Consider the following 26,184-nt stretch of genomic DNA (forward strand, 5'->3'; position numbering starts at 1 on the left):
TAGAAAGAGGTATACAAACAAACAAACAAATAAAATGAGCGAGATGTCATTCTGGGTACAGCCTGACAGTCTCCAAATAAAACTCTAGAAAGCCGTTTGCTCCTATTACAGGAAAAGTTTTGCAATGACATTTTGATAATGGTGATTATTTATAGCAAAGTCTTATTTCTATTCTTTTTTTCCTATTAATACATGACGTATATTTTAAGTTATGCAGTTTCAGAATGCACTTTCCTAATTGTGAAAGAAAGTTCTTGACAATTTGGAAAAATCACATTTTTTTTCACTTATCTTCTCACTAAATTACACCGACTCACCCACCTGCTGCCCCAGATATTCTCATGGCAAGCATCCACGTTAAGTGGCAAGTCTGGGGAATGGGTTTAATTTGGTCAGCAAAAATAAAATACTATATTCTAGGGTGGGAGAGGAATGATAGAAAAAAAGTGTACTGAACATTTGTCTAGTCCTATTCAGTTGATGACTCATTTTAAGCTCAAAGCCAGGATATAGGCACTTTGTGTTTGGGGTTGGTTAGTCAATTATCTTGTAAGGCTCTTTGAAAATGGGGCTAAATGAAAATTGTTTGAAGGGAATCAGAATGACTCCTAGAGAATAGCTTCTGGTTGGCAAAAGGCCTGAGCATGCAGGTCCTGGGGAGATATGTATGTGCGCCTATGCATGGGTTATACTAGAGAGGGAAATATGATTCTGAAAAAAGGAAGACAGCATCCTCTGCATTGTTTCTAGTTTTTAAAAATATTCTATTTCATAATTTTATTTTTTGTGTATGAGCATATTGCCTGCACGTGTGCATGTAAGTATACCTTTGTCATACAATGTCCTCGGAGGTCAGAAGAGGGCATTGGATTCCCTGGAACTGGAGTCATGGACAGTTTTTAGCCACCACGTGGGTACTGGGAAGTAAACCCAGGTCCTTTTCAAAAGCAGCCAGTGCCCTTAACTGCTGAGCCGTCTCTCCAGTCTGCATTGTTTCTGGTTTGTCTAGGGCAGGAGTTCTCAAGCTCTCTATGAGTGACACCTGACTCAAGTGTTTGCATGCATAGTATACACTAGGAAAACATTGTACCACTGAGCTGCATGCTCAGCCTAGATTGGATTAGAAATTTATTTGTTCTGTTGTTCTATTGTAGAATGCTTAGCAACATCCCTGGCTTCTATTTACTAGATGTCCATCATACCTGCGGTTGTGGCAGCCAAAATTGCCTTGTGTGTGTGTGTGTGTGTGTGTGTGTGTGTGTGTGTGTATGTGTGTGTATAAATGTAAATAAGCCCAAATATATTGAAGCCAGCCAAATTTTTAAATGTTTTAAAATTCTGTAACACACCACAAATTATGCTTGACGAGAAAATGAAGTTAATAAGATCAGGATCTCCTGTATACATTATCTACTGTTAAGCTTGTGAACAAATTAAGACTGAATTATTAGTGAGCACAGTAGCCAAATGGCTGAAGAAAGTATGGGAAGATTAGAGTTTATTTTCTTATCTATCTGGTATCTAACACGTCTCTGAAGACTTAAGCAGTAAGAAAACAGACACTAAACTCACCTGTTCTGGATTTTGTCTGACTCGTGTGCACACGTGTGTACATGCATGCGTGTGTGTATGTGTGTGTATATGTGTTTATGTATACAAATATTTGTTTAGTACCTGGCACTTTGAGTGCTTGGGAACATCAATCAACAACCTAACCACTTCTTTGCTTAACACTGAAGTAATCATTAGTTATTGGAGGCTTCAGTTTTCTTTTCTAAAGATTGGGAAAATCACCTTTATACATCATGGAAAAATCAATAAAAAAGTATAATAGTAAAGCAATATCAGTGAGATGATGGGCTAGGAGAACACAGGGTTCGTACCCCACAGAACACTGATTTAATAAATGCATGCAGTCTAAAACCCATTATGAGAACCTGAAAAGCTGGTGGGAACTCATAGTACCCTAGGCAACCTTGAACCCAAGAAACGGATAAGGAAAGCTGTTACAATCTATTGAGTCCATTTAATGTTTCTCATTTGTGAATGTGTTTAGAGATGATCACTTGGGATTGCATAAACTACCAGTGATCTTAGCCCTGGAGAAAACTGATTCTGTCTCTGTCAGAGCCATTGATTATCTGTAGCATCTTCATCTACAAAAGGGACCTTATGAAATTTCCCCCATCCACAAGGACATAGCAATCGTGTTGTGGCAATGCAGGTCTTATTCAGAAAACCATACTGTGAAAATTTCGTGGGTGCAGCATCTCTGTCTTGTCTAGAAGACACTATCTAGAAGTAGGTGTCCAGGTCCTCTGGCTCTTAAAATCTTTCTGCCCCCTTTTCCATGATATTCACTGAAACTTGTATTATAGATGTATCATTTCAGTCTGGGAACCCCATAACCACTTATTCTCTGGATTTTAACTAGTTGTGGATCTCTGTAATCTTTCTACCTGTGGCAAATAGAAGCTTCCTAGGGGCTGGAGAGATGGCTCAGCCATTACAAATGTATACTTTTCTTCAGGATGACCTGAGTTTAATTCCCAGCACCCACATCAGGCAGCTTAGAACCACATATAACTCCAGCTTTAGGGGTTCCCTGTGTCCCAAAGAGCCTGGGTCCTCCGAGGTGCGGGGTCTGCTGTGGAGAATTGACTGCAGAGAGTTAGCTGAGGAGGGAGGGGCTTTTGACGCCATCTTGGACAGAAGCAGTGCGGTGGAGGTGAGAGGGGTCATTGACTGACCTGGTGGGCCCATGACGCATGGGCAAAAGCTAACGGAGTCTGTGGGCAGTGAGGAAGTGATCTGGAAAGGCGGTGCCAAGCCTTGCAAAGCCGGGAACCAGGTGTTCATTTCTTTGTAAGTCCCTCTCCCCAAAAATATAAACTATGAGAAATTCAGATAGAGATGTTATGTGTTTAATAGCGCCAGGGACAAGAGACCCTGAAGAGAGTGAGGGCAGATCAAACAGAGTTGGAAGGAGAAAATTTAGTGGGACAGTCCCACATCTCTGGCCTCTGTTGGCATGTGCATTCACATCCACAAACATACAATTAACTATAGTTGAGTTCCAGGCAGCTGGAGCTACAGGGAGACCCTGTTTCAAAAAGACCAAAACAAACAAACAAACAAACAAACAAACAAAAAAACCCAAAAAAGAAGCTTCTTGGATGAGGAGTGAGAGCTACACATATCCATGGGTATAAGAGAAAGTATTTATAATACAGTTGGAAAATATATTGTATAAAAATGGCAGGAGTGGGTTTTCCTCTAGAGTCTATGAGCTCTCCAACCAGGCTAGATTTACAGTACCAGTCATAAATTCCCTCTATTGAGTAGGCCTTAAATTCAATTAAACAATTGTTGGTTACCACCAAGATAACGCCACTACTGTACCATTGGGGATACTTTGCTAGGCCAGTCATTGTAGTTCATAGGAGCACCCATATTCACTTTCTTCTCCCAAGATGCAGGGATCATTTCAGGAGGGAGGTGGGAAAATGATTAGAACTGTAGATGATAGATGGATACAAGAAAACCCTGTTGTGGATACCACAGTGTAGCTTCATATATGAACTCACAGCACTTATGAAGCATGCACAGGACATGTGTGAATTCATGTCAGACACTGGTCCAGCATGGATGGGGGAGGTGGACAGGAAGCCCTGGCCCTAACTGAGGATCAGTAATAGTCTTTCATGACAAAATAGCTCAACAAAGTAGGCATAGAAGAATAGTAACTCACAATAGTAAACATCCCACAGCTAACATCACACTCAATGTTACAATCATTTACTTCTAAGATTAGGAAAGATATCTACTACTCCACTTACACTTGACCAAATATTGGAAGTCCCGTGGGGCTGGAGTGATAGCTCAGTTGTTAAGGGCACTGGCTGCTGCTGTGAGGTTGTCTCACCGTAGAAGACCACTCAGACACAGAAAATTGCCAAAAGGAAGTCTTTACAGCCAGCTGGCAACTGCACTGGGCATTTGGGTCCCAAGCACAGTCCCAAGCTGTCCTTAGAGTGAGCTTTTATATAGAAAAGCCATACCCAGGGGTGAAAAGTTTAAGTTCCCAAGCTTAGGGGTAGAAAGACACCCCCCCCCAACCGTTTTCTATTCTGTAAGAGCCAGCCAAGTGGAAAGTACAGAAGCCATAAATCTGCCATTAGCAGGAAAAATCAGGTACACACCAAACTGATCTCAAACTTACACTTTGGTGCAACTGTATCAAACTCTTCTATTCCTACAATTTGAGTTAACTGCCTCTAGCTTTAACTGCTGGGTTTAGGTGGGGCTTGCTTGTAACATGGGCAGGTGTAGCTATGGTCAGTCCTGAGGTGCCTCATCACACTGCTCTTGCAGAACACTGGGATTCCAATTCCAGAACCCACATGGCTGCTAACATCCGTCTGCAACTTCAGTTCCAGGGGATCTGATACCCTCTTCTGACCTCCCTGGGCATTGCACAACATGGGTGCACTTATATACCTGCAGGCAATACACATTAAATAAATAGTTTAAAAAATCATTAAAAATGTGTATTAAAATAAGCTAAAAATAACTAGAACAACAAATACTGGAAGTCCTAGACAGAGCAACCAGTCAAGAAAAACATGAGAAAGCAGTCAAATAAAATGAGAACTAAAATGGTCACTATTTATAGATATATGATGCTGTATTGTAGAAAGCACTAAAGATACCCCAGACATCTGTTAAAATTAGTAAATTCAATAAAGTTTATGATCTAATTTTAGCACTGAATAGATTGTGTATATGTGCATACTAACAGGAAACAAACAAAATGAATTTAAGACAACAATTCTATTTAAAAATAGCATCAATTCGGAATACTTAAGACTAACCTTAACTAAGAAAATGAGTTATTCTCTGAAAACTGTAAAACAGTTATGAAATAAACTGAAGACTCAAATACCTTACCATAAACTGAAAGGCTTATAGATTAAAATAACTTCTATTTCTAAAATGTGTAGACTAAACAAGGTGATCTACAAATTCACTGTAATCTCTCTATCTAAATCTCAATGGCCTTTTTTCTATAGAAATAGAAAAAGTTTAAAATTAATGTGTAATATTAAGGACCCTCAGTAACCAAAATAATCTTAATAAAAATCTTAATAATCAAAATAAAAACAAAAACTGAACAGTTCACAATTCCAGATTCCAAAATATCACAAATATGTGATAACCAAAATACTACAGCCAAGCATAAAAACAAGCAGTGGTCTATAAAGAGACCAGTGTGAAAGAAAGAAATTTCCAGACAGACCCTTATGTATACTATAAAATGGGCTTTGACTTAGGTGCTGAGTCTAGATTGAGGGAAAAATGATAAATGATGGTGAAGACACTAGATATCCATATCTAAATGAAGTAAATTAGACTCTTACAGCCTATACAAAAATGAGTTCCAAATCAATTAGAAATCTAAACATAAGACCTAAAAGTAGGACAATTCTAGAAAAAAATACAGTTTGTGGGAACTTTGTGATGCTGGATTTGGCAATGACTTTGACACCACAGTACAAACAAAAGTTGAAAACAGATTAGTATGACTATACCAAACAGAGTAACTTCTACATTGTAAGGAAAACAAGAGTGAGTCAAAAGGCAATCTACAGAACAGGAGAAAATATTTGCAAATTATATAAGTAGGGATCAATGTTCAGAATATATACAGGATGTCCAAAATTCAAAGAACAAAATATTCAATTAAAACGATTAAATGATGCCAAAAAGACAAAGATATGCAAATGGTAATAGAATATAGAAAGATGCTCAACATCCAGTATCATCAAGGAAATGCAAATAACGAGGCATCCTTTACAGTATCTATTATACTTCTATTAAAATAGCCATTAGGAATATACCAGGAGACAGCAAATGTTGGTAAGAATGTGGGGAAACTGAAGCCCTTGGGCAGTGTTGATGGGAATGTAAAATGCTGCATCAGGTAGGTAGGATAGTGATATGAAAGGTTTTGTAGAAGACCTAAAATAAGCGTTCCACATGATCCCACGATATCACTTCTGATTACCCACAGTGAGCATCTTTAGTCTGAAAATATGAGACATCTAAAACAGTGACATTCAAAGCATGACATAGAATGATTGTTTCCATGGGCTCAAGGCAGGAGGAAAGTTAAAGTTGTTGCTCAATGATAATTTCAATTTTGAAAGATTAAAGAATCTACATATCATTGTACAACAATATATTTACAGTTAATGCAGCTGCATTATACACTTAAAATGTGTAGGATGGTAAATTTTATGTTGTATGCTTTGCACAATAATCTAAATGATGTAGAAGATACCTAATATAGTGACAGAATAAAATGATAAGTATTTACCATAAGAGTAAAAATAATCAATATAATTTTTTCAGAAGAGGAAAGATAGCTCGAGAAGATGTACACAATTTCAGTTACTACAGCATCAAAATGGGACATGAGTGATCTGCTGCCCTACGCTCCACTTCTCCTTTTGAGGAAGATTTAAGTACTATAGGTATTAATAAAAAGGACTAGAAGTTCTGAATATCTGTTATTTTATTGAAAAATTTATAGTTACTAGCAGCTGAGCAAAGATCACCTGCAATTGATAGTTGGATCCACAAAAGACAAATATCAACGTGGCATTTGTGAGCACACTAGTCTATATGATTAGCGGGTGGGACAAAGAGCAAAAATCATAAAAGAAAACTCAAAGACACATCAACACAGCAGGAACATTCTTCAAATAGGCCTTTAAAAACTGATTTTTAAAATATTTTTCCAATAGTTCATAAGGAGGGTTCTCACACTGGGGTGAAGAGAACACAGGAAGACACAGATAAGAGCCTTAAGAAAGAACATTTTAATGGGCTCTACACATGGTATTAGGCTTTTCTGTTTGCATGAATAAAAAGAAATGGAAATATAAAAACATGCTTGAACATGTGTGCAGAGACATCCAATGGAATTTACCCATGGGCTTTGGTTAAAATGTCCTTTTTATCCATGCCTCTGATGGCAAATCCAGAGGACACTTGAACTTCAACCATTTCCAGGCCTTCACACCAGTGTTTTCAGGAGTGACAGGGAGCTCTAAAACTCCATAATTCTAAAACATCTCTCATGACTTTTCCATCAGCTTCCATCACTCACAGCCTCACCACTGGCATCTTCATTGAGACCAGTAAGACTCAACTTACTGTATCTCTTTCTTGTTTATGTATGATAGTACCAGAATCCCAGGATTCCCTGGTCAGCCTTCATCCCAGCTGGGCTCTACAAGGCCGTTATCTATCGGCCCCTACTCTTGACACAAAGATGACTATGAACATCACTGTAAATAAAAGCTAAATATGTACTATGCTAGAATTATAAGAATTTTAAGGTACAAAGAATCTTTGATGTCAGGAGAAATCTAGGAAGAATTTTTGGAGATGAAAATTTTACCTTAACCTTAATTAATGGGTAGAACTTAATGCTCCCATAATAATTTCTTGAGCTTATTGACCACTAGACTCATTGTGAAGTCTACTCAATTAGTAAACACCCATGTGAACACTGTATTCCTAGTTTCATAAAAATGAGGCTCAGAGATGTCAAATAATGTATGTGAATCACAGAGCTAAAATTCAAACTCAGATGTGCTTCTTAAGAAAACATTCTTAGTCATGAAGGGTGTGTAGGTGGAGAGATGTGGAGTGATCTTTGAAGTGTATTGATGAGTTGGAGTGGCTTAGTTATTCAGCAGAAGTTTATATCCTCCAATTTTCTGGTTGTGGACAAGAAATTAGGTTGTCTATAAATACTTTCAAATAATGCAGCTTCTCAGTTATGGGCTTTGCTGAGTGAACCACCTCTTCATATTTTCTAAATATGAATACCCATTTCAAGTTTTCAGATACACAGATATGCAGGGAATCAGTGGTAGGTAGAAGTGATCTTAACTCATCCACACAGCCCTTCATTCATACTAGGCTGAGACCTTGTTTATGCTAATGGGTTCACCAATGATCTGCTAGGATTCCAGCCATGCAGTTTCACTGTAATGGATGATTGAGCATTGTACTATTAGTTAAGGACCTGGAAGGAATCCTATGGCATGCTCAAAGGGTTACTTGAAGATAATAGAGTGGAAAAACAGTGCAGAATCAAGGGTATGGAATGAGTCCCCAAGGAATAACTGCAAGCTACTGAGGCCCCAGGAATTGGGAATATTAAGGAGCCATTGTCATTTTTAGGTTTTCAGAAACAATTAAAATAATAGTGGTAAAGGAACTGATAGGAGCTAAACCCATGTACAGGAAAAAGAATAATGTCTCCTCAAAGATGCCAATTCCCTAATCCTTAGAATTTAGGAATGTGTTAACTGAAATGGCAAAATAACTTTGCAAAAGCAGTTAAGGCTGATGACCTTGAAATTTCTAATACCCACATGGCCCAACCTAATCAACCACTGTTCTTTTTTTATTATTTTTATTTTATGTGTATGCGTGCATTGGCTACATGTAGGTAAGTGCACCCATTTCATACAATGCCCACAGAGGTCAGAGAGGCTGCCGGATCCCCTGGGACTGAAGTTACAATTATTAGCTGCCATGTGGGTGCTGGGATTCGAACCCGGGTCTTCTACAAGAACAACCAGTGTTCTTAACTGCTGAGCCATCTCTCCAGCCCCTCAACTATGGTTCTTAAAGAAAATGTGTCCTTGTTATATCAGAAAGAGATGTGATGAAGGAACACAAGCCAGCAAGAGGAGATGTGGTATTGTGAAGAAAGAGGGGGAGGTCATTAACAAGAGAATGTGGGGAGACCCTAGAACTTGGGCATGGGCTCTACTCTAGCACCACTAGTTTGGAACATAGACTTTCCAAACATTGTAATTTTAGTCCATTGAGACCTACCAAGACAGACTTCTGATCTATAGATCTGTGAGGTAATCAATTTCTGTTGATTGAAGTCCTCAGGTTTATAGTGAATTGTAGAAAGTTCATGTAAAAGAAGCTGCCCAGTAGGAGCTGTGAGCCTAGATAAAGGATTGAGAGCACTGCCCAATGAGAGCCCATCAAAATTAGAGAGGTTAGGGAGGGAAGTGAGTACTCTCACTGCTCCCATCCCTTGCTCTTTGGGGTCCTACATCCCACTAGTGTCTCTCCTTAGCTGTACCCATTAACTGGGAGCTACAGAAAAAAGCAGAGTGATGCAATTCCTTGCAATTTCACAGGAAAGGATGCAGAATGGATCTACAGGGTAGAGCAGCTTCTAACCATAGATGTCAAACTTGAAGTTAGAGGTTTTGAATGTTGTGTGCTTTATTTTTATTCCATTCATTATCGTTGAAAGGAGAATCTGACAAGAAGTATTGTCAGCAACCTGGTTTCAGGTAGAAGACTGGATTTATTCAGGGTATTTTCATCATTGGTGGTGAGTAGATATGCAAATTGTTCACTCAATCATATCACCCAATCAATTCTGTCATCACTCAACAAATCTTGAAAGACTTTCTTGCTATTCATTAGGTACTAAGAAGTAAATTGGAGTGAAATAGGATCCAGGATATATAAACATAGCTTTTTCCTGAAGGAATTTCAAGTACGCCAAGTATTGATGAAGTTGAATAGGATTAAGCAGCAGATGTATACAGCCTTCACAGTTCATTTACAACTGTCTACATGTATTTGTGAAAGGAGGATAGTGGAGATAGAAGAGAGTGTTCACAGAATAGTGTTTAAGATGAGCAGGATTTTTCCAACCTGAGGAGGGAGAATAGCATCTCCAGAGCAAAAGGTCATTAACAAAGGAGTCTCAAACTTGTTAGCGTTCAGAGAAAGCAAGAAGTTCTATCTTGCTGAAATACAGGATGCTTGGGTCATGTGGTACAGTGGAAAGGGGGTCTGAGGCATGATAGGGTAGGCTAGATTATGGAGGATCTTGAATGATGTGTGTGCTTCTGTGTTTTTTGTGTGTGATTTTACTGTAGAATAAGATGTGTGGTTTAGTGCAGGAAAAGAGTTGCTATCAAGTATGATACAGACTTTAAAACAACATAAAACAGGCAAATATGTGAAGTAAAGGATCATTTCCAGAATACACACACACACACACACACACACACACACACACATACATGAATGCACACACACATATTAAAGTCTGTTCTTGTTTCATGGCCCACACACTTTCCTCTGATTGCTTATTTACGTAATTTTATATATGAAAATAAAAGTTTTCACAATATGCTAAGAAGACACAATCTCTGAGTTCTCTGAAGCAAGACAGTGGCAGAGAGGCCTTTTCCCCCATAATGGTTATTTCCCCTCTTTCCTGGAGTACATATACACAGAGGAGAAGCTCTATTCTGACAACCCCTTCCCCAGGAAAATGACCCAAGTCTCTCCCTTCAGCTGTCAGAAGCACCATGCTGTCTTTGCAGCTGTTTGTCTAATTCACTGCTGCAGTGATCTCCACTGTACCATTTGGCATTGATACAGGGGAAAACAGGGCCCCCTCTTAGGGTTTTTAAATCTCATCAATATAAGAATTCAAGAATGCACTTAAGTCAAAGCCTGAGAATATTTTTATTAAAATTTAAAGAAAAACCTCCAGGGCAGGCAAGCTGTAATTCTTATCAGCTGCCCTGAGAAGAATGGAGAAGAGGAATAGAAAATCCCATGGCTCTTTGAAATTGGTATGGAGGCCAGACAGGTGGTGGATTAGCAGCCACATGTTGGGGGAGCAGAACTTTAAAGAAAGAGCAAGGAAACAAAATGTTGGGGAAGCCTAGAGTGCTAGTGAAAGCCTGATTAGAAAAGGGGAAAAAGAAGAATGGAAAGTGTGTAGTGAGCTACATGTCTGTGGCTGGAGAATAAGCTACTGTCCCAGGGGGCCAGGATTGACCAAAAAACTGGAATGTTGGGTCTTCAGTTAGGCCAGAGACTATTTTCTCATGACCAGGAATTTTTCCTTAAGGGGTGTTTCTTGATACTGTAACAGAATTACTCAGAGGCAGCCATTGGCCTCAAACATATGTACCTTATCTTAAAAAAAAAAAAAAGTAGCACTTCCGTTTCAGAAGGTATTTAAGATTAGAAATGGAATGAAATGAAAGTCTTCCTCCAATCTGTTAGTACACCAGGCCAGGTAGACCTTGATATGGATCAGTGTTACATATGTCTTTCCATATAATGCAGTTCTTTTTATGGTGTAAGTGAGTTAGATAGTACACTGAAGAGATGACTGTTATCATGATGGGCATTTTATTTAATTACCCTTCAACTGTCCTTAGTAACATACACTGAAATAATGTGGTAGCAACATATTCCTTTCCCCAAAGCCTCAACAGTTAAGTGAGCAAGAGGAAAGAAATATTGAATGAGAAAAAATATCTTATCTTGGATTTAAGAAGAGCCGTGGGCTCTTGTGAAAGCTGCTTTCATCTCTCTGCACACATTTTTTTTTTCATTTATGAAATAGGAGGCTGAACGCAACATTCAGAGAGACAATTTGAAAGCTGCATTGGTTAAAAACGAGAAAAGAAGTTATACAATGCAGACCTGCCACTTGCTAGCTCTCTGATCTTGGGTATGACACGACTCAGTTTGTCTCAACAGTAGAGGAGGACTTGTAGTATATGTAGGATCCAGGAAACTTCAAAGATATCATTGATGGGGAGGGAAGAAAGATCTTAAAGGAGGAGGGAACAGTAGAACACAGGTGATATGATGGGAAAATAAAAATGGAATAACAGGAAAGGAGGTTTAGGTTGGGAGAGACTTGAGAGTGGAGGAGAGTTGGGAGAGGGATAAATAACCCCAAGCTTCACATACACACACGCATAGTTTTAATATAAATTCATATACAAGAATTTATTTGGAGTTACCTTAAACAGGGGATAATAGTCCTCCCAGAAGACATAAGTAATCAAATAAAAAGACTCTGCATAGAATGCAAGCTATTGTTACAGCCCTTGATTGCCTTTCAGAACTTGAAGGTAAGACCTTATTGCTGAAGATTCAACATACTTCAGACACAGGACTCAGAATAATTGACCTGGAATTTACATGGAAGCCTCCTCCCTGAAGACAAGCTCTCATATCAGAAAATACTACCCAAGCTGCCTAAGAGGGGAAAATTAATTATCCCACTCAGCTGTAAAGTCTACAAACCACAACAATGACTAGCCCAGCAAATTATCTCCATTGGTGCAGTAGTTGCACTTTCCTCTTGGGGTAATCAACAGCTGTCCAATTGGACTTAAGGCCTGCTCAATGGGGAAGAAAGTATGCCTGGTACTGTAAAAACAGCCAAGTATACATGACTGGAGAGGTCAGAGACCCTAGAGAAGAACCTACTTCTGTCACTTCCCTAGAATGACATCACTTCTTACTACATTTTAAATACTAATCCTCATATTTATAGACACTTGTACCTTTCGTCACTCATAAAAGAAGCTTCTTTTTGCAACAGATGGAGCCTATTACAAAGTTTCACAACTAGTTAAGCAGAGAGCATGTGTCTGTGAGGTGCCCAACCCGAAGTGACACATATTCAGTGCAATCTCTACACACAAGGCTCAGGGAACATCATGGAAGAGGACAGGAAAGAATCCAAGAGCCAAAGTGTAAGACATCTGCTGCTACTTAATATATTCTAAACATGGTAGAGACACTGAACCAATGAACTCTCCATAGTATGGTAGACTAACAAGATCTTCATAATGACAAAATCAGTTGGCATGTCAAATTAGGTGGGGAAAATATCAGTGTTTCACCTCAAGACAAAGAGCTACAGGCAATCATTGGATGCTGAGAAATAGAGAATCAGTTTGCGACAGTGACTAGCTCCCTGAGATATTATCTAATCCCAAGTAGGTAGCCATGAACATAGGTACATATGAGTGCCAATAAATAGATTCAGTTCCATATATAAAAATACATGTGCATATATGTATATGTAACAATAATAAAGAAGATGAAGAAATTGAGAGGGAGTTGGGGGACATGGGAGGAGGTGGGGGGGCTGGGAAGAATAGAAACAGTGCAAAGACAATGAAAAAAAGAATCAAAATGCTAAATTAAAAAAATATGAACTGAAATTTAAAAAATAATAAAAATCCAAGTGGCAGATATAGGATTCTTTCCCTTGAATTGTTGGCCAGAGGTGTCCAAGAGGTCCCAAAATAATACAGGCTATTGGCATAGGCTATGGTTGCACAAGAAAACTTGATAGTAAGAACTTATTACAAAAGACACCACCCATTTGATCACTGAACATGAAGGAAATGTTGGTCCTGACCAGGAAGCTTCTTGTCTGATGATGAGTTTTCATAGTACCAGAAGGTACTACTCAGGATGAGGGAGAAAAGTAATCAACAATCTTACACATCTGTGAACTACAATAGCCAGCAGCCTGGCACAATATGCCCAAGAGTGCAATACCATCACGAATGATACTGGGGTGACCAATCACTTTCTGATTGGAGTCAAGGCCATTTCCACAAGAGGAAAGAGTACTGTAAATCTGGCAAAGGACCCATGACTGGGGAATTCATGAGTCCAAGGGTTTAACCTGCTTCTATTATTTTGCTAAATGGACATAGCATCAAAATACCCTTTAAATTTACTTATATTTCAACACCAACAAATTAGTGTAGCTCTCAGACTTCATCAGAGAAGTTTCTTTTTGGAGTGGATGGCAGATAATACAGAAATTCACAATTGGTCAAAGTGCAGCCAATAAGTTTCAGTGGTGTACACAGACACAAATGGACATCTCTATAACACTCCTTCCCCCTAAGACTCAGGGACCATTGCAGATTACAGGGTCAAAAAGACTTTAGGAGTTAGAGGTCATAGAGGACCAGTGTAAAACAATGTCTTCTAATCATGGCAGGACCAATGTACTCATGAACTCACAGCAGCTGTGGTTGCCTGCATAAAACCTATACAAGATCAAGCCAGTCAGCCTTCTAGAATGGAGTGTGGAGGGGCTTACAAAGCACCATCTCAGCCGAAAAGCTATTGACAGCAGATAGCTACAGTTAGAATAAGAGTCAGTTTTCTTTAAGGATGCAACTCCTGGTAGGTAATCCAGGCCCCAGTGGATGTCCATACAGCCATGAATATATGGGCAGTTCAAATTGGACTTGGTGGGATAAAAATAATGAGGAGAGGAATTTGGGAGGGCGTAAGGGCTGGGGACTGGATGTGGGAGGAGTTGGGAGAAGAATTTGGGAGTGAATATGATCAAAATTCATTGTATGCATGTATGAAATTCTCAGAGAACTAATAAAATATTAAATATTTAAAATAATAGTCTATGTTCATATAACCATGGAGTAGTATCAACTAAAAAAATTGTGAAAAGTGTTCTACTCTACATATATTTTGTAAATAGTTCATGCATGTTTACGTGTCACAAATACAGAATACAAGTAATCAAAGAAAGACTAGGGTTCTGGGGAGTAGTGAAATAGCCCCTATACAACCACATAGGAAACTTCAAGTCAGAATTTTTTTTGCAATTTATATTTTTATTGAATTTTTATGCACTTCATACAATATACCTTGATCATATTTAAACCCCCACTCCTATCTGCACCAGCTCTCCCCCTGGATTTCATGCATTCTGTCATATATGTTAAGGTCTATCAAGTCAAGTTTGTGTCCCCAGATGTCCCTTGGTGTATGTAAATTCATCCACCAGAGCCCAACCAGCCTATCTAAAGAAGATCAACTCTCCTTTACACAGCATTGATCAGTTCCCAATAGTTCCTCAGCTGGGGATTCTTACACATTTCCCAATTTCTATGCTGTGTTTTTGTCTGGTTTGTTTGCATGGGTCTTGTGCATGCTGTCACCATTGTTGTAAGTTAATAAGAGCAAGTTCCTAGAAGTCAGGAAAGCTCAGTTTCCTTGTAGTCATCCACCACCCATGACTCTTACAGTCTATCCAGTCCCTCTTCCACAAGAGTTGCTGATCTCTGACTTGCAGGTATTTAATATGTATATGAATGCATGCATATAGCTGAAGGCTATATAAGAAGAAACACAGTGCCACATAGGAGAAACCTCTCTTCAGGGTGTTGGTCAAGGTAGTTCAAGAAACTCCCAAAGTGACACAAGCTATTGTCACAGCCTTTGATTGCCTTCCAGAATTTGAAGATAAGATCCTGTTGCTGAAGACAGGGTGTACTTTGGACACAGGACTTGGACCAATTGAATGGGAATTAACTTGGAATCCTGCTCCCTGAAGATTAGCTCTAACTGTATCAGTTTACTATGAAAGTTGCTAATGAAGGAAATCAACCAATGATCCAATCCCAGCTGTAAAGCCTAATACCACAACACTGACCATCACAGCAAAATACCTCTATTGATATATTAGTGGCACTTTTATCTGGGGCGGGGGGGGGGTAATCTAACAGCTGTTTTAAAGCCTGTTCATTGGGAGGGAACTCATGTGTGGTACTCTAAACATAGCCAAATACACATGGCTGGAGAAAGCATAAATTCTAGAGAAAAACTTATGTCTGCACCTTGTCACATTCCTATGCAAATGTAATTTCTTACTGAATGCTCAATAAATATCCTTATATTTATAGACAAGTATACCTCTCACCATTCATGAAAGAAGCTTCCTTTACCAACAGATGGAGACTATTACAGAGATATACATTATTTGTTTTGTGTATATGAGTGCTTTACGTGTATTTATGTGCACCACATGCCTAATTTGTCCCTGTGGAGGCCAGAAGAAGGCATTGGAGACCCTGGAACTGGAGTTACAGAGGGTTATGAGATGATAAGTGGGTGCTGGGAAACAAACTGGGTTGTCTAAATGGACCAGTTAAGAGAAAGTATTTTTTGTTTGTTTGTTTGTTTTTGTTGTTGTTTGTTTGTTTTTACAAAGAGTGAGGCAATTTTTAGCACATTTTTCCAGAAATAACTTGAAGCAGGTTACATAAAAATATATATACAATGAAGTTTAAGGGGGGGAAAGTAGGAATAAGGAATCAAAGACCAAAGGATTTGCCAACATGGGGTCAACTTTGGTGGACTAAGGAAGGTTTCCATTAGCTCTGTTCTTTCTTTCTTATTTATTTATTTCTATATATTTATTTATTTATTATTTAGGAAAATCCTAACGGCTTGAAAAATAACCATAAACAAAAATATCAGGAAGAGAGATTTATACTGGATTAAGAACTGTGGATCATACTTCTTTAGACTTACTAAATGATTCTTAGTTCTGATTATGGGAGTTTCATGGATAGGGATAGGAAAGAATAAACCATTCAACTATATGCTGTCATTCTTAAAGTGAAGACAATGATAATCCCAGGCTCATAACTTCCTTCAATGAAAGATGAAATTGTAACCAGGATCTACATCTAAGAGAGAACTTTGGAAATGGTTTTCTCAGTCTAGGTTACCTCACTCAGTATTTTTTGCTATTCCATCATTCTATTCATTTTCCTGAAATTTTCCTGATTTTATTTCTTTAGAGTTGAATAAAATTCCATTGTATATAAGTACCATATTTTCATTATTCATCCATCATATAATAGACAAGTCTGTTTCCATTTCCTAGCTATGGTAAATATGGCAGCAATTAACATGGATGAGCAAGTATCTCTATAGTAGGAAAAATTAGAGCAAGGTGATTTAAGTAGCAAGGATGGGAAAGCAAAGCAGAGGGAGGGCTGGGGGAAGAACAGACAACACTAAAGGTATTTGAAAAACCCACATGGAAACTTATTTCATAAGCTTTCATATATATGCATATGTATTTAAATAAATAATTTAATTGTAGTTCCTCCAAAGAGGGGGATGATGTTCCCTCAGAAGGCATAGACTATTGTGATGGATAGCTTTAGTGTCAACTTGACACACCTGGGTTGAGGGAGCCTTAGTCGGGAAATTGTCTCTATTGGACTGGCCTGTGGCCATGTCTGAAGGGCATCTTCTTGATGAGTGATGTGGGAGGGCCCAGCCCACTGTGGGTGGTGCCACCCCTGGGCAGGTGGGCCTGTGTTGCATAAAAAGCAGGCTGAGCAGGGGCCAAGGGAGCAAGCCTATAAGCAGCGTTCCTCCATGGCCTGTGCTCCAGCTCCTGCCTCTAGGTTCCTGCCCTGAGTTCCTACCTTGGGCTCCCTGATGAACTGCGTGCGACCTGGGAGATGTAAGACAAATAAACCCTTTCCTCCCCAAGTTGGTACTGGTCAGAGTGTTTTGTCACAGCAATGAAAAACAAACTAAGACAACTATCCAACAAAATGTCCAGTGCCAGGCATGGAATACTTCTCTTTGAGTTGACGATCAGGGGACTCAAGAAAACTGCTGTCTTAGTTTCTTTCTATTGCTGTGACAAAACACTCTGACCAATAACAACTTGGGGGGTAAGTGTTTATTTTATCTTATATCTCCTGGGTCATAGTTCATGCCTGAGAGAGCCCAAGGTGGGAACTTGGTGCAAGAACCTGGAGCAGACCATGGAAGAAAACTGCATACTGCCTTGCTCCCCTGACCCATGCTTAGCCCACTTTCTTATACAGTACAGGACAGCCTGCCCAGAGGTGGCATTGCCCACAGTGGTCTGGGCCCTCCCACATCACTCAACAATCAAGAAAATGCCCCACAGACATGGCCACAGATCAGTACAATGGAAACAATACCCAAATTGAGGCTCCCACTTCTCATGAGTGTCAAGCTGACAGTTTAAGTTACCCAACACAATTGTCTCCTTGTCAACTTGACACATAATCACATCACTTTTAAACCACAACCTTTCCACTTCTCATCCCCAAGATAAGATGTTAACATTACAAGATCAGATAGTACACCTTTAAAAGTCCCACCGTCCCTAAAAGAAATTCAAACACTTTAAACTTTCAAAGTCTCTTTTAAGTCTTTTAACTGTAGGCTTCTGTAAAATCCAAAACAAGTCAAGCACTGCCTTATTTCAAAAGGGAAGAACCAGGCACACTTAAGCAAAACCAAAGTCAAACAAAGCAGCTCAAGGCTGCAAATCTGGGATTCACTCACAATTTTCTGGGCTCCAAAGAACTTCACTTCTCTGGCTTCACTGTTCACAGCACACATAGCTTGTCTTGTAGGCTCAGGCATGTTCCACTCCATACCTGCTGCTGCCCTTGCTGGTCTCATCATCCTGGTATCTCCAATATGTGGTGTTCTCATCTGCAACTGAGGCTGTACCTTCAATGGCCTCTTCTGGCCTCTGAGGACGCAAAACCTCAGATTCTCTCCATTACTCCATCAGTCCTGTGGGTCTTCACCAAAACTGAGGCTGTACCTTTACCAATGGCCTTTCATGGCCTCTCACAGCTTGCACCCCCAACCAATGCTTTCTTATACAATACAGGACCACCTATATTGGACAGGCATGTCCTTCTCAAGAACTAGCACTGAACCCTAAGAGACTCCATAGAAACAGAGGAAGACAGGCACCTCTCCCACTCAATTGGTCAGCTTCAATTGCATGAGGGGAAGAGTCTAAGGGCAGAATCTAAGAGCAGACACTGGGTCTGCCCTGTCCACCGAGGAGGCGGAGGGAAATTCATCATCTTGGGGCTGGTGGGCACAGATCTGGGAAGCTCAGCCAAGATGCAGGGAATTCATACCTTTCTAATGAACCCCTCCTGGATATCATAAGCTTTGTTGGCGAGCCCAAATAAATATCTTTATTCCCTAAACTGTAGCTTAGAGGAACATTGTGTCAATTTGTTGGTTGGGTCATTAGGACAGCTTGGGGCCTGGGAGCCAAGAGTTCTGAGAATTCAGGCCTCCCAGAAGAGAATCTGGCTTTACAACCTACTCAAAGGTGGCACTGCCCACAGTGGGCTGGGTCCTCCCACATCATTCAACAATCAGGAAAATGCCCCACAGACATGGGCACAGGTCAATTCAATGAAAGCAGTTTCTCAGTTGAGGTTCCCTCTTCCCAGGTACATCAAGCTGACAACTAAAGTTATCCAGCACAACTTCAAAACAATATAGGCCATTACTATTGCTCCTGGCTGCCTGCAAGAGCTTCTCATGGTCAAAAATTCTTTAGACACTTTTCCAATTCCTGAAATATAAGCAAATTACAAAGTTAGATGCCGTCTCTTTCATAGACATAAAACGTAATTTCTTCCTCCGTGCCCTAGTTTGGTTTCTGCTGCTGTGATAAAACTGAACAATGCCAACTTGGGGAGGAAAGGGTTTATTTCAACTTACAACTTCTGGGTCACAATCTATCACTGAAGGAAGTCAGAGTGAGAACTCAAGGTAAGAACCTGGAGGCAGGAATAGAAGCAGAGACCATGGAAGAATGTTGCTCATTGGCTTGCTTCCCTTGGTTTACTCAGCAAATTTCTTATGCAGCCCAGGCCCATGTACCTACAGATGACACTGCTCTGAGTGGGCTGGGCACCTCTACATGAACTAGTAATTTTAAAAATGCCTCACAGACATGTCCAAAGCCAATCCAATGGAGGAAATTCCTCAACTGAGATTCTTTCTTTCTAGGTTTCTCTGTTTTGTGTCAAGTCACTCAAGAAAGGTATTAGTAGTGAGAGACTTTTGGTAGATTGACTAGACTCCAGTGGATGAACTTGCACCAAGGGACATCTGGGCATGAATGCTTGACTGGATAGGACTTAACATATATGACATAATGCATGTAATCCAGTGGGGTGAGGTACAAAAACTCAATAAAAATATTTTTTAAAAAGAAGGGTATTCAGTACATATATGTATTGGTATGTGTGTATGGCCCCAAATTTGATCATTTTCAATGATGATGGCCTTTCTCTTCAGTCAGAGTTCAATATTTATTAAAAAAATTATTAAAACTTCTGTATCTTGAAGGCCTGTCATTAGCCAAACACTGCAAAATGACTTGGCAAGGATGATAATTATGTTCACTTGTATGGAAGTGGACCAAATATGATTAGATTATGCACAAGGAAAATATTGCCTCATTTTGTGGTCATTGATTCAGATTTGGAAGGATAAAATCATTTTTGACTTTATTTCTATGCATATGTGAGATTTCATGAGGCCTGGCCATGTTCATAGGTCACGAGTTAGCTTATAGAGTTGTTAGCGCAAGTCACGAGTTAACTTATATGCGTTGTTAGCACAGATGTTTATATTACTACTCCACTTTTCTCATGATCCTAGAGCAGATTAAAACATTCATCAAATGTCTTAGAGAATTCCAAAGTACCACTGTAATGGAGTGTTCCTGGAAGACCCTCCATTCCCTTGCTTATCAGAACCTTGGCTGCCTTCCAAAGTATGCACCTTTTGTGACAGAGGCTATCACTCTTGGGTTAGGACCTTCTCTTGTTTCCACCACTTTACATGCCTAATTTCTTCTGACTTTAACCCAGATAAGGTTACTGGCCACATTTGTTGAAAAAAAAATCTTAATCCTTTTGAATCATGTTTTAAATATTTCATGGCTCTTTCTATGAGATCTCTGATTTCTAATAGTTTTACCAGGCCTGACTTAAGATAAAGGAAAGATTAAAGAATATGTGTTTTCTAACTTGAAGTATAATTCTTGATACAGAGTGGGGAGCTGATTTACCCCAGTTGTCTTCAATAATAGCAAAGATCATGGGTAGAAAATTTTGTATTTGGATATAGCCAAGACTATAACTTATTTATTTTCAGAGCACATGTGGGTTGATTTTTCGTATGTATCTTAATCACTTTTTCAATTTATTTAGAAGAAAAAAAACCAAGTAGATATACTAGGTAATCTGTATTTATGGATGGTAGTGTAAGCAAATATTTCTTTTCTCATTCATTATACCAGAGTCCCATGACATCTCATCCCATCCTACATTTTTAAACACCCTATAATATTTTTCTTCTTTGTTGCATATTTAAATAATATGTATCATTACTTGATATTTCAGTATGTTGTGCTGAAAATTCTTACCTTCATAAAAATGTTCTTACTACTGTTCATAAAATTTGCAATGATATTAAGCAACAAAGTTTTCTTATACTTTCAAGAAATTTCAGCTTCCTAAACACTCAAAGTAGCTCCACTGCTATTAATCTAAATCAACTGAGGTTTCTCCCCATTTAAATTTACTGGTCATTTGTTGTGAAAAATCTTGTGACTAATTTTTCCTTTTGCCTTGCATATCTATCATGCTGGAATGCAGTGTTTTCTGTTTCTTATCAGACGACCCCATTCCATCAGCTTTTATTGAATTCTTAGCCCCATAGAGGTCTTCGCATGGGCCAAAGCCTGATACACTGCCTCTACCTCTGCCAGACCATACCAAGGGACTCACCCTTCGAGGGCTGGGTGTCAATGATGGGTAAAATCCCAAAACATGGGACAACCTAAGACAGGCACAGTCCACAATGCTGGGCGACACTTGAGGTGGGGACAACAATGCCGAGGCAAAGAACCTTGACTCCCACTGGTTGGCATGGAGTTGGCCCAGCCTGCTCTCAAGAGAACTTGCTATCTTGAAGGATGGCCATTCTACCTTGTCTTGATGCACAACCGAAAAATCTACCACATACAGCCCCTGGACTGATATCAGTATGCTATATATTCTGAACTGTGCCTCACTCTTAAAAATAAAAAAATAGGGAGAGATGTTGTGGAAAATTTTATGACTGATTTTGCCTTTTGCCTTACTTACCTATCATGCTGGAATGCAGTGTTTCCTGTTTCTTGTCAGAGAGAAAACTATGTAAGTCACATGGTTTCCAGGAATCTGAAACTTAGAGAAACTGAAACTTACCATGCTAATAGGGCATCTGGCCCACTAGATTGTAATAGGATACTAGTCTGCCATGCTAATAAGGGATCCCATATGCTGTGTTATGATTGGACTATTACCCTTAATAAGCCCGTACTTTCCTGCAATAAAACAGATCTGTGTCACTGAACCTGGTCTCCTGCATCTGAATGCAGCAACGCTGGTGTAGACTCCTCACCAGCCCTGGGGTCTGGACCAGATGACTGATCGGAGGAACTGAGACAGCAGGAGAGTGACCATAGCCAGAGGAGAGCACCCACAGTCATTCAGAAATATTACCGTAAATATTCCCTTCTCCGTCAGTCTGCGTTGCTCTCCTCAGAGATTACTGGAACTCACAGCCTCCAAAATGGGTGTGAGCCAAAGATATATGTGTGGAGGTCATAAAAGCCTGCAGATTGCTATTCATGCTCTTCAAACTATTTCCTCAGAATCTGGGAGCTTGGAGAACCATGAGAATATGCTGCACAGTAACATGTACAGGTTAATGAAGATCATGCAGCCGATAGGTAGTCAGGTCAGGGATGAACAGTACTAGTTTCTTAAGTGAATCCTACTGTTTCCTTTACCCCACCTGACCACTTAGTCAAACCAAATATCACAGATTAAGTATGTCACAGCAGTCCTTTGTCACTGGTAACTAAAAGGATAAAATCAATACACATATTCTTTGGTCAATACAGATGGGAAAGGACAGTGACATAACAAATCTCTTCTGATCCTTAAGCTCTAGTCACAACCTCCACTAACATAAAGCACAGAGGATGTGTTCCTGAGTGCTTCATAACAGTGCTTTAATTTAGTCCATAATTATTCCAAATCTTTTGAAACTGCTTTTAAAATATTGGAAGTTTACTGGCACTCACTGAATAGCCAAAATTACTATTCTAATACTTTTGTCACCTCTTAAGCTCAGTCATCTAATTTTAAGAGTCTCTAGGAAAAATAAACTGTATTCTAATATAATATATCTGCAGTACTAAAGATTTTGGATTGACCAAAGCTTGTCAGAACCACATCAAATTACTCTTCTTGAGACAGGGAGGGTCTCTCTATAAAGTCCTGCCATTGAGGAATTTGAATCAACTGATTTACCTATTCTATGCACTTTTCCTCAGAAAAGGTTTCACTTCCAGAGGCTGACCCAAGATAAGCAAATCTGAATTTTCTTCTTAGAAGTCTCAATTGCTAATAGAGGGTCAGGTTACCTACTACTAGGCTTTGGAGCTGAGAGATTAAACTAGCATGGGCTAGGAAAATATTTTCTACTCATTACAACAAAAGAAAAATTTTGAACAGCAGAGAAAGGGAAAAATAAAGTAGATATAATGTAAAAGGTAGAGAGAACAATGAGATGATGCCAATGAGGCGGAGATAATAACTTGGAGCTCCGGCTTTCCATTCCTGGTTCAATTACCACTCAAGGATCATCTGAACTTGCCCATAAATTCCCACTGGGGTTTAATTTAGTGTGAGCAGCATTCTTCTCCTCAGCAAAAATATAGGCACTATGTTCAGTAAGAGTGGAGAAAAATGGTCACTCTTGTCTTATTTATATTAGTGGATATGATTTCAAGTTTCTCCTCCTTTATGTTGGCAGTAGGTTTGTTGTATAAAGTCTTAATTATATGAGACATGTGCTGACTATTCATAATCTCTTCAGGGCTTTTTCCATGAAGGGATACTGGATTCTGTCATGAAGCCTTCTTGAACATACCGAGACTATCATGTGATATCTGTTCTTGAATCTGTTTACGTGATATAGTGCATTTATTCCTGTGTATATGTTGAACTATCCCTGCACCTCTAGGATAAAACCAACTTGATGTTCCTGAATGATATTTTTTTTGATGCATCCTTGCATTTTTGCACTTTTCCCTGGAAAAGGTTTCACTTCCAGAGGCTGACCCAAGATAAGCAAATCTAAATTTTCTTCTTAGAAGTCTAAGAAAACTTTTACAAAAATGCTAAAAGAAACATTAGAGAAAAGTCTGTTCCACAGGGGTATTGGAAAAACCATGTCTACATGTAAAAGACCCTTGCTTCTTACTGCAGTGAGTTAGTCACTTTAATAGAAGACCCGAACCCAAAGTTATTAGAGGAAAAGGTAGAGAAAACACTTCAAGACATTTGCATACTCAAAGCTTTCTGAATATGACTGTAATCACTAGGGACCTAACAATTAACAAATAGGACCTAATGATATTGAAAAGCTTCTGCCCAGTGAAAGAAATAGTTAATGAAAAGCTAATCAAATGAACAGATGGTTCTCAAAAGATGAAATACAAATGGCTAATGAACTTATGAAAAGAATGTTCAATTTCACTAGTGATTAGAGAAAAGAAAATCAAAACTACATTGAGATTCTGTCTTAACTCAGTCAAAATGGCAGTCATTAAGAACACTTAGCAAGCAAACGCTTGTGAGCATGCAGGAAGCATGGTGACTGCCCATACTCTCTACAGCCGTAATCATCATAGTTTGTCTCTAAATTGCATGAAGATCCAGAGATGCTATGGTCCTTTCCAACTTCATAAAAACTAAAAGAAGACAAGAGCATTCCTTGATCTAATAGCCTTCATCCTGCCATATTCCTCTACAATTTTTGTAGGACAGTTACTGTTCCTACTGAGTATAATTTTTTCCTCAGAATCCCTTAAGGCTTTCAACATAGCCCATCTTCCCCTAACAGCCAGCAGTGACCTCCATAGACTCAAATTCAGTGTCCAGCTATCAGACTTCAACCTTTCCATAGTTCCATCTACATTTGGTAAACAAATGATTTTTCCTCAGGCACTTTCTTCAAGTACTGTCTAAGAATCCTCTCTGTTCACTCTCCCCTCTGCTTGTCTGTGGGGTTTGTTCATTTGTTTTATTATTTGTTTGTTTGTTTGTTTGTTTGTTTTGAGCCAAGGTCTTCATGTAGCCCCTAGCTGATCTGGAACTCTCTATGTAGACCAGTCTGACTTCAGTCTCACAGAGATCTGCCTGTGACTGCCTCCCAAGTGCTGGAATTAAAGTTCTTTGCTACCAGGCCCTTGTCTATTCCATACCATAATTTATTCACCTCTGTGGCCCCTTTTTTATTGTTGCTGTTGTTGTTTTGTTTTATGTGTATGAGTGTTTTACCTGCATGCATGTAAGTGTATCCATGGTATGCAATGCCTGCAGACACCAAAAGTGTCCCTGGAACTAGAGTCACAGATAGTTGTTAGTCTCCATGTGGGTGCTGGGAACCAAACCAGGGTCTTCTGAAAGAGCAGCCAGTGTTTTTAAGGACTGAACCATCTCTCCAGCACTTGTGGCCCCATTTTTAATACTAAATTTTCTTTTGTCAGTTTGATTAAGCTAAGAACTGCAATTTTTGACCACATTTTATCACTATGTCTCTTGCTTATTGCTCAAAAGAACTTGCATATAACTTAAGAAGTAGAGCTAAAGCAGGGTATTACTTTCTGAAGAATTTTATGGCCAGATCCCATGATGAAAAGATTAAGAAATGTCTGAAAGATTCCAGATGTTCTTACTTCCTTTCACTTTAAGTCCAACTCTTTCTCCTAAGTTCTGGTTCTGGTGACCACTGATGAGTCCAGGCATGCTGCCACATTGTTGGCTGTGGATGAACAGAAATGAAGCTGTGTAGACACAGCCATTATTATGTTAGTTGCAAAGAATTTCCTTTTTGAGTCTCGCTTCAGTGACTGAATGAGTTGTATTTCTCAGATTTCCTTGACAGCATCAATTTGTTCACCTAAGCCAGTTGTTGTAGAGGAACTGATTATTGATGATCTTGGTGCTCTCCTCTCTCTCACACACATTTATTGATCCATTTTTTCCCATGATCATGTGAAATGCAATTTCAATAATGAATCCCTTAACTGATATACCCCCAAAAAATCATTAAGATAATTATTCATGTCACTAGAATTGGTTCCAGAAGCCTGTAACATTTAGGATAGCAATACAGTATTAGAACTCTGATTGATCAGATTTAAAGGTCTTATATAATATGATATTAGTTGTAAATGAGACACTGGGAATCTATGTCAACTTTTCCTCAGATATCAAATGCATAATTGAAACAGACAGCTAAACAGCTGATAGAATCCTGATATTGCTCTCCTGATCTGTGGAGTAAAGCTTGTTACATAGTAGGACGTTCCAAATGGAAACCTTCAGAGCTATATTTCTAGCATATTGAAGATGTTACTTTATTGCACTCTGCAATGTTTTGAACAATGCACTGATGGTGATTCCTACCCCTTGCCCATCCTGCTTGCCTCTTTGGGCTACAAAGATAAGAGCTGGATGATGGACTATGACACTAAACTGTTTAGGGGGTTTTTTTGAGATAATGACTCACTGC

Source organism: Nannospalax galili, unplaced genomic scaffold (genome assembly GCF_000622305.1).
Source record: "Nannospalax galili isolate Female #2095 unplaced genomic scaffold, S.galili_v1.0 scaffold132, whole genome shotgun sequence".
In the NCBI taxonomy this organism is placed as follows: domain Eukaryota; kingdom Metazoa; phylum Chordata; class Mammalia; order Rodentia; family Spalacidae; genus Nannospalax; species Nannospalax galili.